Source organism: Protopterus annectens, chromosome 2.part0, assembly GCF_019279795.1.
Source record: "Protopterus annectens isolate FY-2018-M chromosome 2.part0, PAN1.0, whole genome shotgun sequence".
NCBI classification, from domain to species: domain Eukaryota; kingdom Metazoa; phylum Chordata; order Ceratodontiformes; family Protopteridae; genus Protopterus; species Protopterus annectens.
In genome coordinates, this window is record NC_056728.1 from 164,211,560 (window position 1) to 164,224,159 (window position 12,600).

The following is a 12,600-nucleotide window of genomic DNA, read 5'->3' on the forward strand; positions in this document are numbered from 1 at the left end:
GGACAATAATTATACCATTTGCTAAACAAAATAGTTGTACATTGTAAGCAGACTTGGCAAGAACAGCTGTAAACTTCTCTTTTCCTGAAGATCGCAGTTCCTTGTAAAAATGCACTTTTTTGAAACTTGGTGTTTGGGGTAGAAGATTCAGGCTCTTACTTCATGTAACTAAGGTACAGGATTTGAGCCTGACCAAATTAACTACATACCTTCACTCACACACACACGCACACAAACACACAATACTTCAAAGTTGGAAGCAGGAAGCGGTCTTCTTGTATTTAAATTCTGCATGCATGGAAAGGAAGAACAGGAGGTCTGTGTGATAATGCATGTACAGACATAAGTGTGTGTGACTGGAAACAGACGGTGTTCTTGAAGAACACCCTTAAAAACAAAAACACACAAAAAGAAGTTATGTACTCACCATAACGTTCCATCTGAGTAGTTCTATTTCATTTGTCTTCAACCTGTGGGAGATACGGATCCATTTTGGATCTGAGCCAGCAACTTTACTAGCATCTGCTCCGAGTTCCAAGCTCCTCCCTTTACCCAAAATACACCTCCACTACCTTCCATCCCCCAGATCGAGTTTGCTGAACCTTATACTGATAACCCAACCTGAAAAAATACTTGTGACCTATAACTGCAGCCTTTAGGCTGTTCATACGCCAAGGTCCGGGGGAAGAAGGGAGGGACGGTTGAAGACAAATGAAGTACAACTACTCAGATGGAATGTTATGGTGAGTACATAACTTCTTTATCTGAAGTAATTTACTTCATTTGGCCTTCAACCTGTGGGACAGAGTCCCCAGCTACTAAACTCCTGGGAGGCCCTCATGGAAGGATATTCCGGAGCACTGCAGAACCAAAGGATGCTCTCCTTCTGGAAGTCAAATCCAATTTGTAATGAGAAATAAATGTATGAGATGAGGACAAAGTAGCTGCAGAACAAATATCATCCAAAGACACTCTAGACCAAAAGGCCGCAGATGTAGCCATGGGCCTAGTGGAGTGAGCTTTCACCTGACCTGGAGGAGGCATGTCTCTATCCTTATAGTCCTGAAGGATGCATGAAGAAATCCGGTTTACTATTAGATGTTCGAAGCGAACTCCGTCGACTGCACTTCTGTCGAACATGGAAGTTTGAAAATGGTAATATCGAACACCAAAAGCCAACCTAGGAACGGTTTTAACATGGGTCAAGATAGGTGTTCAGTGTTATTGCCAAACTGCAAACCTCTCCCTTGTCTAAACCCATGTTAAAACCCATTCCTAGGTTGGATTTTGGTGTTTGATATTACCGTTTTCGAACATCCGTGTTCGACAAAAGTGCAGTTGACGGAGTTCGCTTCGAACATCTAACAGTAAACCAGAAATCCATCTAGCAATAGTGACCTTGGAGATAGGTTCCCCAAAAAGGGTTTATAGAAAGATACAAACAATTGATCAGATTTACGAAAATTTTTTGTCCTGTGCAAATAGAATCATAACTGTCTATGAGCATCAAACAGGTGGAGTTTGTATTCCAGCTTGTTAGAAAAAGTAAGAAAAAACACAGGCAAATTGATGGTCTGATTGATATTGACTGATGACGCCAACTTAGGAAGAAAGAATGGATTAGTTTGAAGGGAAGCCCTGCCTTTGTGAAAAATCATATAAGGAATTTTGATGGACAAGGCCTGTAATTCTGAAACTCTTTTGGCAGAGGTAATAGCCACCAAAAAAGCTGTTTTCCAAGATAAATATTTCAGATCTACTGTTGCAGCAGGCTTGAAAGGTGGAGCAACCAAAGCTTGAAGAACCATAGTAAAGTGTAGCAAGAAGAGAGCTAGCAAGTTAGGCTGGTGCTCGGCAAGTGAGCTAGATAGATGAACAAGTAAAAGAGCCAGCACCCAGGAGGATCCAAACAAAATAATCTTTATTTCCAACTGAAACTAGACCGGTTTCAGCGACAAGGCTTTCGTCAGTAGTACATTAAGCCATAGTGGTGGATCTTAGTCTTATATACTGTCATAAATGAGTCACATGACATCACTTCCTGTGTTTGAACAACAGCAATTAAATGCATAAAATAAAAATGTTAACAAAACACCATGTAAACTTGAATATTCAAGTTCATAAGTTAGGACTTGTATAAATAATGAATATTAACAGATTAAGGTCTGACAAAATTATAATAGTAAAGATATATGTCAAAACATGAAACAACAATCTGATTTATAACACAAAAAATTCTTGACACAAAAGATATTTGAAGATCTTGTCATATATAGTGCATCTGAATACAGATGTACCTGTAGCACAATAATATAATGAAATGCAAGAAGTTATATGGTAATACATGATCTAACATATACTGTTAACTCAAAAGTATAATTATAATTTATCATTTAATCCCGGCGGGAAGAGACCACCAAGTTTAATAATCCATCTCTTTTCTTTAGCATGTAAAATTTCATGCCAGCCCGTTTTGAATGATCGATTTCCTGTAATGCAGTCAATAATAACAAAAGAAAATTTAGCTGTCTGATGCTTAATGGAGTGTCTGTATAATGCATTAGTCAATCTCTTATTTCTAATATCTCCCAGATGTTCCGAAATCCTGATGCGAAATTGTCTGGATGTTTGGCCAATGTAAAATGCCTGGCATGTGCATGTTGCAAGATATATTATCCAGTCCGAGCTACAATTGCCAAAAAACTGAATATCGTATATTTGTCCGGTATTTTTACTGGTAAAACTAGTTGTTTTGAAAATATAACTACAAAAACTGCAGTGTCCACATGGGTAAATGCCTGTAAGTTTGTCACCAGTGAGTGTCCTTTGTATAAACTGTTCCTGCATATCTCTAGTTCTTTTGTAATGAGAAAATAGTGAGCCAAGTGTTTTGCCTTTTCTATATGAGAAGTAGCATCGTTCTCCCAAGTAATCAGACAAAAGGGGATGTGAATGAAGTATGTTCCAATGGTTGTTGATGATGTTAACTAAATGTCCACTGTTTCTGCCATAGGTCGTGACAAATCTGCATAGATCAACATCCTGGTTTTTGGAACGGATGTTATATTGAAGAAGAGAATCCCTGGATTTAGTATGACTGAATTGGATAGCTGAATCAATAATTTGAGGGGCATAGCCCCTGGACAGAAATCTATTGGTTAGATCCATTTGTTCATTATTAAAGTCGTCATGAGAAGAGCAAATTCTTTTGATACGCACAAATTGAGATTTGGGTATATTCCTGATAATATGTTTAGGATGATGACTTGCCGCATGCAATAGAGTATTGTACTGTGGGAACTTCCTGTGAATAGACGTTTTGAGTGTATTGTCAGACTGCCTTGTCAGGTGAACGTCCAAAAAATTGATTTCATTGAGATTGTACTCCACAGTAAATTCAATACCCCAGATGTTACTATTCAAATGTTCAATAAATTCCTGGAGGTATTCCTGACCCCCTTTCCATACTAACCAACAGTCGTCCAGGTATCTCCTCCATATATCCATATCTGGTAAATATATATTGTGCATGGGATCATAAATAATTTGTTCCTCAATGTATCCCATAAAGAGGTCAGCATAAATGGGTGCAAAAGATGCACCCATAGCTGTCCCTTGTAGCTGCCAATAACAGTCCTGCTGGAAGTAAAAGACATTCTTGGTAAGAATATGCTCCACCATACATAACAATAATGTATTCATCCCAGGGGGGTACAAGTTGGATCTATTTAACCAAAAATCCAAGGCCATAAGGCCCGCCCAATGTGGGATGCTGGTATATAAAGAGGACACATCAAGAGTACACATTAACCAAGCTGGCTCCAGTTGAGTTTCAGAAACAATCTGCAAAAATTCAGTCGTATCCTGGATTCTGGCCCGAACATGTGCTAATAGAGGTTTCAATTTGTCTGTTAGGAACACAGATATAGGTTCAGTAAGTGACCCAATACCAGAGACAATTGGTCTGCCTGGAGGCTGGTGACTAGACTTATGAATTTTGGGAAGTAGATATAGTTGTTGTTTGGCAGGATCCTTGACCGTCAAATGTGTTTTTGTTTTTTCAGAGATGATACCGGATTCTACTGCTTGTTCCAAAAATTCATTGATCTCTAATTGGAAGCTAGGTGTAGGATCAATAACCATCTTCATATAATGATGACGATTAGTAAGTTGTCGAAGTCCTTCATTGACATAAGAATCATTATCCATAACAACAACCGCACCCCCTTTGTCTGCAGGAATGATCACTATATCTGTGTTGTTCCTAAGTTGTGTTAGGGCCAATTGTTCCTTTTTGGATAGATTGTGCCTCATAAAGTCCCCTGAGCCAGACTGAAAGTGTATATCTTTAATGACCGCCTGCTGAAATACAGCTACATGTTTGTCCATAGGGGGGTTACATTTAGATTTATGAAATCTAAAATCAGATGATCTTTGAGTGTCATCAATATGGTCCTGTTGTTTGAAAAATAATTTCAGATTAATCTTTCTACAGAACTCAATGGTGTCACTAACCATGGAACTTTCATCAATGAGAAAACCAGGAACAAAAACCAAGGCCTTTATTAAGTAAGGAATATTGTTCATCAGTTAAAACATGTTTTGAAATATTCAAAACATTAGTACATTGGTGAGTTACTTCACTATTGATAGAAAAAGTTCTTCTAAGTTTGTGACCCCTGTGTTTCCTACCTGCCTGGTGTTTGTGCCCCCTAAAGGGGCCTCCGTTCTCCTGCCCCTTTTTGCATTTGGAGAGTCACCAAAGCTAGGTGTCTCAGTGTCTGTAGTTGAGGATTCTTCCCCTGATGTTATATAGTTAGACCCTGTTTTTTTCAAAATAGATCTCGGTCTCTTTTTACGTGTAAAGGAGACATTCTTAGTACCATGGGCAAACCTAACACTCTTCTGTGATTCAAACTGTCTGCCTTTGTCATAGTCATCCTTATCATGAGCAAATTTATGCAGCTTCCTGCTTTTCAAATTGCTTTCTAGAGTGGATAATTCTTTGGACAATTTGCTCAAACAACCCTGAAAATTTGTATTATGTTCAAACTGTTTGAGATCATTACAGGTTTTTTCAACCTCATTAATATTGCCCTGTATCGTTCTCTCATAGTAGGATGCCAAGATACGAACCCTGGCCATGGCGGCCTCTTGTTGTGCTTGTTGCCAATCCTTAAGCAGGGTCTCATCCGGTATACCAACCAATGGTTGTATTTTGCATCTCAAACCTCTAGGAGAAATATTTTGTGCTTGGTAAGCCTTGAACAATTTATGGTGCCAAATGTTCGTTCTCAATATTTTAATTTGTTTACCCAATTTAAAGAATAGGTTGTCGCAACCGTCAACTGGATCAATGGTATTCGATTCATCCATTTCTGTAGATTCAATACCAATTCCAAAGATTTTAAGGTCATCCTTATCGGAGCAAAGACCAGATAGTAAATTTTTAAGATCCATGACAATGAGTTGCTAATGATCGAACAAGAGTATTACCTGGACCAGCAAAAATTATATATGGGTTGAGAGAGCAAATTGTAACTATCATCCAAAAAAAGGACTAACAATCAGAATCACAGAGAAGTGTGGGCCCAAGTGTGTCAAAAAAGCCACAGAGCTAAACATGTATAAATAGCCCTGGAAAGTGTGTATATGTACCAAATGCCCAGTACATGAAATGTATTTGAAAAGGTTAGGGTCAATTAATATATAGAATATGAATATGTATATATCCAATTAAGAACCATCAAGAAGATTCATATACCTCAAAATAGATCAATGACCTGAAACAATCAAATAGTTATACATATAGCATTCACTAAGAAATGAAGTAAACTGCTATAATGAGAATAATAAATCATAAATCAGATGGTTAACAACACAACAAACAATCCTCATATATAGCAAATACTACTGCAAAAATATTGAATGATAGACAGTTTTATTGGATTCCTAACATCTTGCCCTGTAGATCAACAAATGCTGCAATTACTAATAATTGGAAAAATGCCTATGTATTATTAGCAAAAACACCCTATATATAGGCCGTCAGTAAGAGTCAATAACATCCCAATACCTGGATGATATGAGAGACAATGCTTATAAAGATAATAAACATACAATATTTGGTTGAAAAAATATGTATGCAGTGATCAGAAATGTCCTCGTATTGAGAAAAAATAGTCAAGATGATCAATACAATATTGAGTATTCAGTTGGCAACAAATAGCCCAAAGGGCTGGATACAACAAAATATATCAAGAGACATCAGAATAAGAATGCACTAAGCAGCTAGTCTGGGCTGAAAAAGGCAATTATCAACCCAAAAGGTATTTGCCTTCAAAAGAATGACTCATGCATCTAATGGAAAAATACAGAAATAAATCTGCTATATTGTGTATAAGCCCCATACAAAGTACTATTTTCAAATAGACAATAAGAGTCCTAATATTTTTTAAAACATATGCACTAATAGGCATGAACCGCTACTCCATAGATAATATATAATGGACTAGAATGACAACAAACAGTTTCAGTAACAAAAACAATGGTTGAATGTAGTATATTAAATGTTCAACCAAATATAGATACTGTTATATAACAGAACTCTGGCATATAGTAATCACATGCACACATAAGCGTAGGACTAGTATCAAAATATCATAAGCACAATGTCATTGGCCTATACAGCCACAAACAGTCATTGAAAAAATATATTCCAATGTTCAAAAACGCGGCTCGGCTGAAGGCGGAGAATAGTCCTTCGATATTCAATGATGTAAAACCATGTACATAGTCCCATACGCCAAAAAAATGAGGATAAATGTCCCAATACGCTGTTTGTAAAAAATAATAAAAGTACAGTACCTGAAATAATCCTTAAATATGAAACCAGTTTCCAAAGATGTGAAGCCACGAGGTATCAACTAGTCCAAATGAACCCTGGTTGTATGGGTTCCTAAGTGTTTAGCAGCATAAGCCGTTACCAGATGCCTTAGGAACTATCAGAGTAGCGTAAATCAGCCCAAAAGTGTATCCAGTTGGGACCATCACAATAATGACATGTACATTTCAAATTAGACCGCATCCATACGCCAAAAAAATGAGGATAAATGTCCCAATACGCTGTTTGTAAAAAATAATAATAGTACAGTACCTGAAAAAATCCTTAAATATGAAACCAGTTTCCAAAGATGTGAAGCCACGAGGTATCAACTAGTCCAAATGAACCCTGGTTGTATGGGTTCCTAAGCGTTTAGCAGCATAAGCCGATACCAGATGCCTTAGGAACTATCAGAGTAGCGTAAATCAGCCCAAAAGTGTATCCAGTTGGGACCTTCACAATAATGACATGTACATTTCAGATTAGACCGCATCCGAAACCCGAATCTATCACCAAAACAAGAAAACCGTCCGTAGAGACAAACGACAAAGTTATATGACAAATACGTTACCCGTGCACTTCAAACGGCCTCAGGAACAATGTCGTTAATCAATAAGTAGCGCCAAGCCCAAAAACTGATGAAATGTAAGATACAATTGTAGTAATTCCAAAAATAGGAAGAAGTTGACAAATAATCTCAAACTCCACACACCAAAAATGGCATTGAGAGTAGTTAATCCTCCATGCGCCCACAGCCAGCAAGAAGTAGGAATCCGTGTAGCAAGAAGAGAGCTAGCAAGTTAGGCTGGTGCTCGGCAAGTGAGCTAGATAGAAGAACAAGTAAAAGAGCCAGCACCCAGGAGGATCCAAACAAAATAATCTTTATTTCCAACTGAAACTAGACCGGTTTCAGCGACAAGGCTTTCGTCAGTAGTACATTAAGCCATAGTGGTGGATCTTAGTCTTATATACTGTCATAAATGAGTCACATGACATCACTTCCTGTGTTTGAACAACAGCAATTAAATGCATAAAATAAAAATGTTAACAAAACACCATGTAAACTTGAATATTCAAGTTCATAAGTTAGTAAAGTCCCATAGGGGAACAGGATCCTTGACTGGGGGGGGGGCATAACAAAAAGGTGCCTTTAATAAAGGCTTTACACAGTCTGGAGGAGACTAAAGAGGCAGAATTCTTGCTCACATGAAAATGAGAGATGGCAACCAACTGAACCTTGACACTAGAAGAACTAGCTCCGTGTTGAAAAATATCAGCTAGAAAATCAAGAATGGCAGAAATAGGAGCCATGAAGGGGTCTAAACTCCTTTGAGAGGCCCAAAAGGAAAAAAGGAAAAACATTTCCACTTGCTGTGATAAACCTTTCTGGTCGAAGACTTATGAGCAGCCATCAAAATAGATCTAACTGAGGAGGATAGTCCGGGAGTCCTAGCAATCACGGGAACTGGGGCAGCCAAGCTGTGACCTTCAAACTGTCCAGATTCAGATGAGGCACCCCCCGAAGGGTGTGAAGTCAGATGCGGAATGGGATCCAGGATCCAAGGCGGAGCCAGAAGGTGAGACCAAAGGAAGGGAAAACATACCTGGAGAGGCCAAAACGGGGCAATGAGGATCACTTTGCTCCACAGTTGACGAGCTTTCTGTAGAAACCTCAGAATAAGAGGTACTGGTGGATAAGAATACAGAAGACTGGGAGGCCAAGCATGAACTACAGCATCTCTGGGGGACTCCCCCTCCAAGGGGTTCAGAGTGAAAAACTCGCTGCACTTCACGCTGGAAGGAGATGCAAAGAGATCGTAGCAAGGTTGGCCCCACTCACGGAAGATCTGTTCCACTACTGAAAGATTCAGAGACCACTCATAAGGCATCAGAATAGTCCAACTTAGTCTGTCCGCTAGGATGTTGGAGGGTCCCGGAATGTGCGTTGTGATGAGAAAGCGACCAGTAGAGATTGCCCATTCCCACACACTCATTGCCTCGTGACAAAGGGGGTAAGATCTAGTCCCTCCCTGTTTGTTGATATACCAGACCACTGACATGTTGTCTGACTGAATTGCAATCATTCCCAGAGGAAGAAAGGCATGAAGGGCCTGCAATGCTAGAAGGATCACCCTCATCTACAGGACATTTATGTGCAAGCAGGTCTCTACAGGGGACCAAAGGCCTTAGACTGTCCTGCCTGAACAATGTCCCCCACCGAGTTGGAAGGCATCTGTAATCACTGTGGCTTGGGCCAGGGCTGGAACAAAGGGTCGTCCCACCAAAATGTCCAGAGAACACATCCACCATACGAGGGATGACCAACAGACTCGACTGAATTGAAATGGGTTTGTCAATGGCAGTTCCAACAGGGACCATTGTACAGCTAGACTCCACTGCAGAATTTTCGTGTGTAACCGGGCACACGGGAAAAGAGTTATGGTCATCTCCATCTAGCCTAAAGCCCTCAAAATCAATTCTGCCATTGGGAGATGGGAGTGGTAGGTCAGGGATACATGCATCCTCAGGTTTTACATTCTGGGATACATGCATCCTCAGGTTTTGTACTCTCTCCAAGGTCAGGAAGATTTTGCACTGTAGAGTATCTATCCTAGAACCAATGTAGTCTATCACCTGTACAGGATTTGGGAGCAATTTGAATGCATTGATTGTGATCCCCAAATGCAGGGCAAGAATCAGGAAATAATCCCTGGTTTGGGAGAGTAGACCCCTGGTGGGAGCACTGAGGAGCTAATCGTCCAGATACAGATAGACCTGAATCCCCTTAAGCCTCAGGTAAGATGCTATCACTGCCATCACTTTGGTAAACACCCTGGGGGCTGTGGTGAGATCAAAGGGTAGGGCTTGAAATTGGTAATGATTGACTCCTAGCCGGAAGTAGGGGAACCTCCTGGAGCTTCTGTGCATCTTTATGTGATACTAAGCATCCTGGAGGTCTAACAAGCACATCCAGTCACTCTCTTGCAGGTACGGCATGATGGACTGTAATGTGACCATCTGGAACTTCTATTTGGTAACTAACAGGTTCAGGGTAGAAAGGTCCAGAATGGGCCTTAAGTCCCCCATTTCCTTTGGGACCAAAAAGAACCTGGAGTAGAAGCCCGATCCAGACTGATCTGGGGGGACAATTTTGATGGCTCATTTTTCTAGCAGCTTGGATATTTCCTGTGCTACTGCCTCCCTTTGTGTGGGTGGCATGTCCAGGAGGTGTCTGGGAGATTTGGGGGGATGAACAAATGGCATAGAGTATCCTCTGGATATGATCTGAAGCACCCAGCGGTCTGATGTTATGGACTCACATACCGCTAAGTGCAAGGACGATTGTCCCTCGACTGCCTCCAGAGTAGAGCAGTCAGGCCATCCCTCAGGGTTGCTGCCCAGGTCTGTCAGAGAAAGGTTCTCGAGACCCAAAATTCTTCGGACCCCCTCTGCCTCTAGGCTTGGTCCATTCTGTTCCCCTCTGCTTCTGAGGAAGAAGAGCCTTGAGTGTCCCGAAATATTGTGACTTCTGGAACCACATCTTCTTTTGCCCTCTCTGGTTCTAGGAAAAGGACCTTTGAGGGTTTGAGAAGTGGATCCCGATGGCAGACAGTGTCTTCCCATCCTTCTCATTCTGGACTAATGTCTCTTTGACAGTCTTAGCAAAGAGAGTAGAGCCGTCATAAAGGGCATTGGCTAAGGACACCTTGAAAGGTTCTGAAAATTGACATAATCTGAGCCAGGCGTTGCGCCTCATGGACATGCCGGACCCAGCCACCCTAGCTGCTCCTTCCATAGCATGTGAAAGGAGTCACATGGACATGTTGGAGACTGCTTTCAAAGTGGCCATCAATGCAGAGAATGAAGCCTTGTCCTCCTGTAACATGGACTTGGGGGGAGACTCCTCCAGCTCCTTTACCAGGTCATGTTGGAGTCTAGGGACATGGGCCAGGTAATTCAGTGCCCTAATAGAAAAGGTGGCTGAAGCATAAACCCGCTTCCCTCATCCAAGACTCTCGGTCAGGAGGATGAACCGAGGAACTGTCCTGGGCAAGTTCCTTCTTTGTGGCTGCTGCTACCACCATAGCGTCTATGGGGGAGCCCTTGTTCCATGCTCGTCTGTCTATGGGGGGACTAAAAATTTTGTCTGGTGTTTTTGGAATTGCTTCCATGGTGTCTGGCTCTTTCCATTCCCTCAGGGTGACCAGATCCACCAAAGGATCCATGAGAGGGGGCACCCAGGTAGTAGATGGGCCCATGCCAAAAGCCTCCAGGAACATGGGCTCATCAGAAGGTGGTTTGGGGGCAGACCCAACCTCTCCATTGGCGCAGGATTTCCATGATGTCTCCAAAAGAGACATCCTTGGGAGGTGACATAGGGGAACCTTCTCCATCATCCAAGTCCATATCCTCGGTGCGGGACTCGGAGGAGTCCAAGTGCCTCCTCTTGCATGTATGCTTGTGAGGTACCTCTCCGGTGGGGCTTTCTGGGGAGAATTTGCAAGCCATTTGTCCTTCAGGGGAACCATCTGGGGCTACTTCAGCACGGGCTGTCCCTCTGGTAAAATGATGGGGATCAAAGAAAGAGTCGAGGGGATCTGGCTGGAGTCTGAGGAGGCAGTCAGGGGTCTCGATCCAGCAGAGAGAACCCTTTCTAGCACATCAAACGCTGAAGGAGAGCAAACCTCCTGAGAAACCAATAAGGAGGCCAGTCTCCCCGGATCTGATGAGAGAATCAGAGCCAGGCCTGAAGTGGATAGAGCTCTGAGGGAACTTGGCCCAACAAAGGCAGAGCCGATGAAAAAAGTTCCACTCCCTCGGATCTGACACCCAAGCTCCAACTCCGAGAGTGGCTCAGATCCAAGCTGGTTGGACCCGACACGCTCCAGCCAGCTGTCGGCATCGAGGAAGCAGGTACCATCGGCACCGACCCCCTGACTAAAGACATCCTCAGATCCGAATACTCCGAATCCGATGGACAGATTAGAGAAGGAAATATTGGCTGGAAAAAAGGAAGCAAGCTCCCTCCTCCTGAGGGAGAGGGGGCTGGCAAGACCCCCAGATGGATCTGAGTATGGATGAACCTCCTCATCATTTTATCCATATTGACTTCAGACAAAAACTGGGTGGACCTCGACAAGGCCACAGACTCTGACCTTGCAGGTCAGGGCAATGAGGCCCTAGAAGCTGAGTGTGTCTCTTCAGGCTCCGGAGAGAACCTTGGAGATCGGAGCCGAGGGGAGTCACAGATCTGTAAAATTTTTACTGGTGAAGCGAGGTCTGGAGACCTCTTGCACTTTTCCCTCACCTTTGACTCTCTTTCCTTCTCTCTGCTTCTTTTCCACTCCACTTCCACAGGCTTTTGCACTGGAGGTTGAGTCCCAGCTTGGGAGGGAGGAGAAACCAGGGAAAGAGAAGAAGGAAAGGCAGCCACAGCAGCTGCTGTGACTGAAGCCGAAGATGAGGCAACATTCTCTGAAGAGGGAAGAAGGCCTTTTAGGGCCAACTTGGCCTTCCTATCTTTAATGGCGTGAGGGTTGAACCCTGCACATATAGTGCAGTCTATCCTCAGATGGGCCACACCCAAGAACATAACACACAGAGTGTGGCCATCCGTAGGGGATAACTTATGGCCACACTCAGTGCATCTTTTGAAAATAGGCTTGTTAGCCATACTATCAGAAGAAAGAAAAACTAAAGGAAAATGTTATTTCTTT

General features: G+C 42.1%; 1 protein-coding gene across 1 annotated transcript in view; it reads right to left on the reverse strand.

Annotated features, from left to right (window-relative positions):
* Nucleotides 1–12,600, reverse strand: part of CNTNAP5 (contactin associated protein family member 5) — a 4,019,360-nt gene that overhangs the window by 2,257,126 nt on the left and 1,749,634 nt on the right. The window lies entirely within an intron of this gene.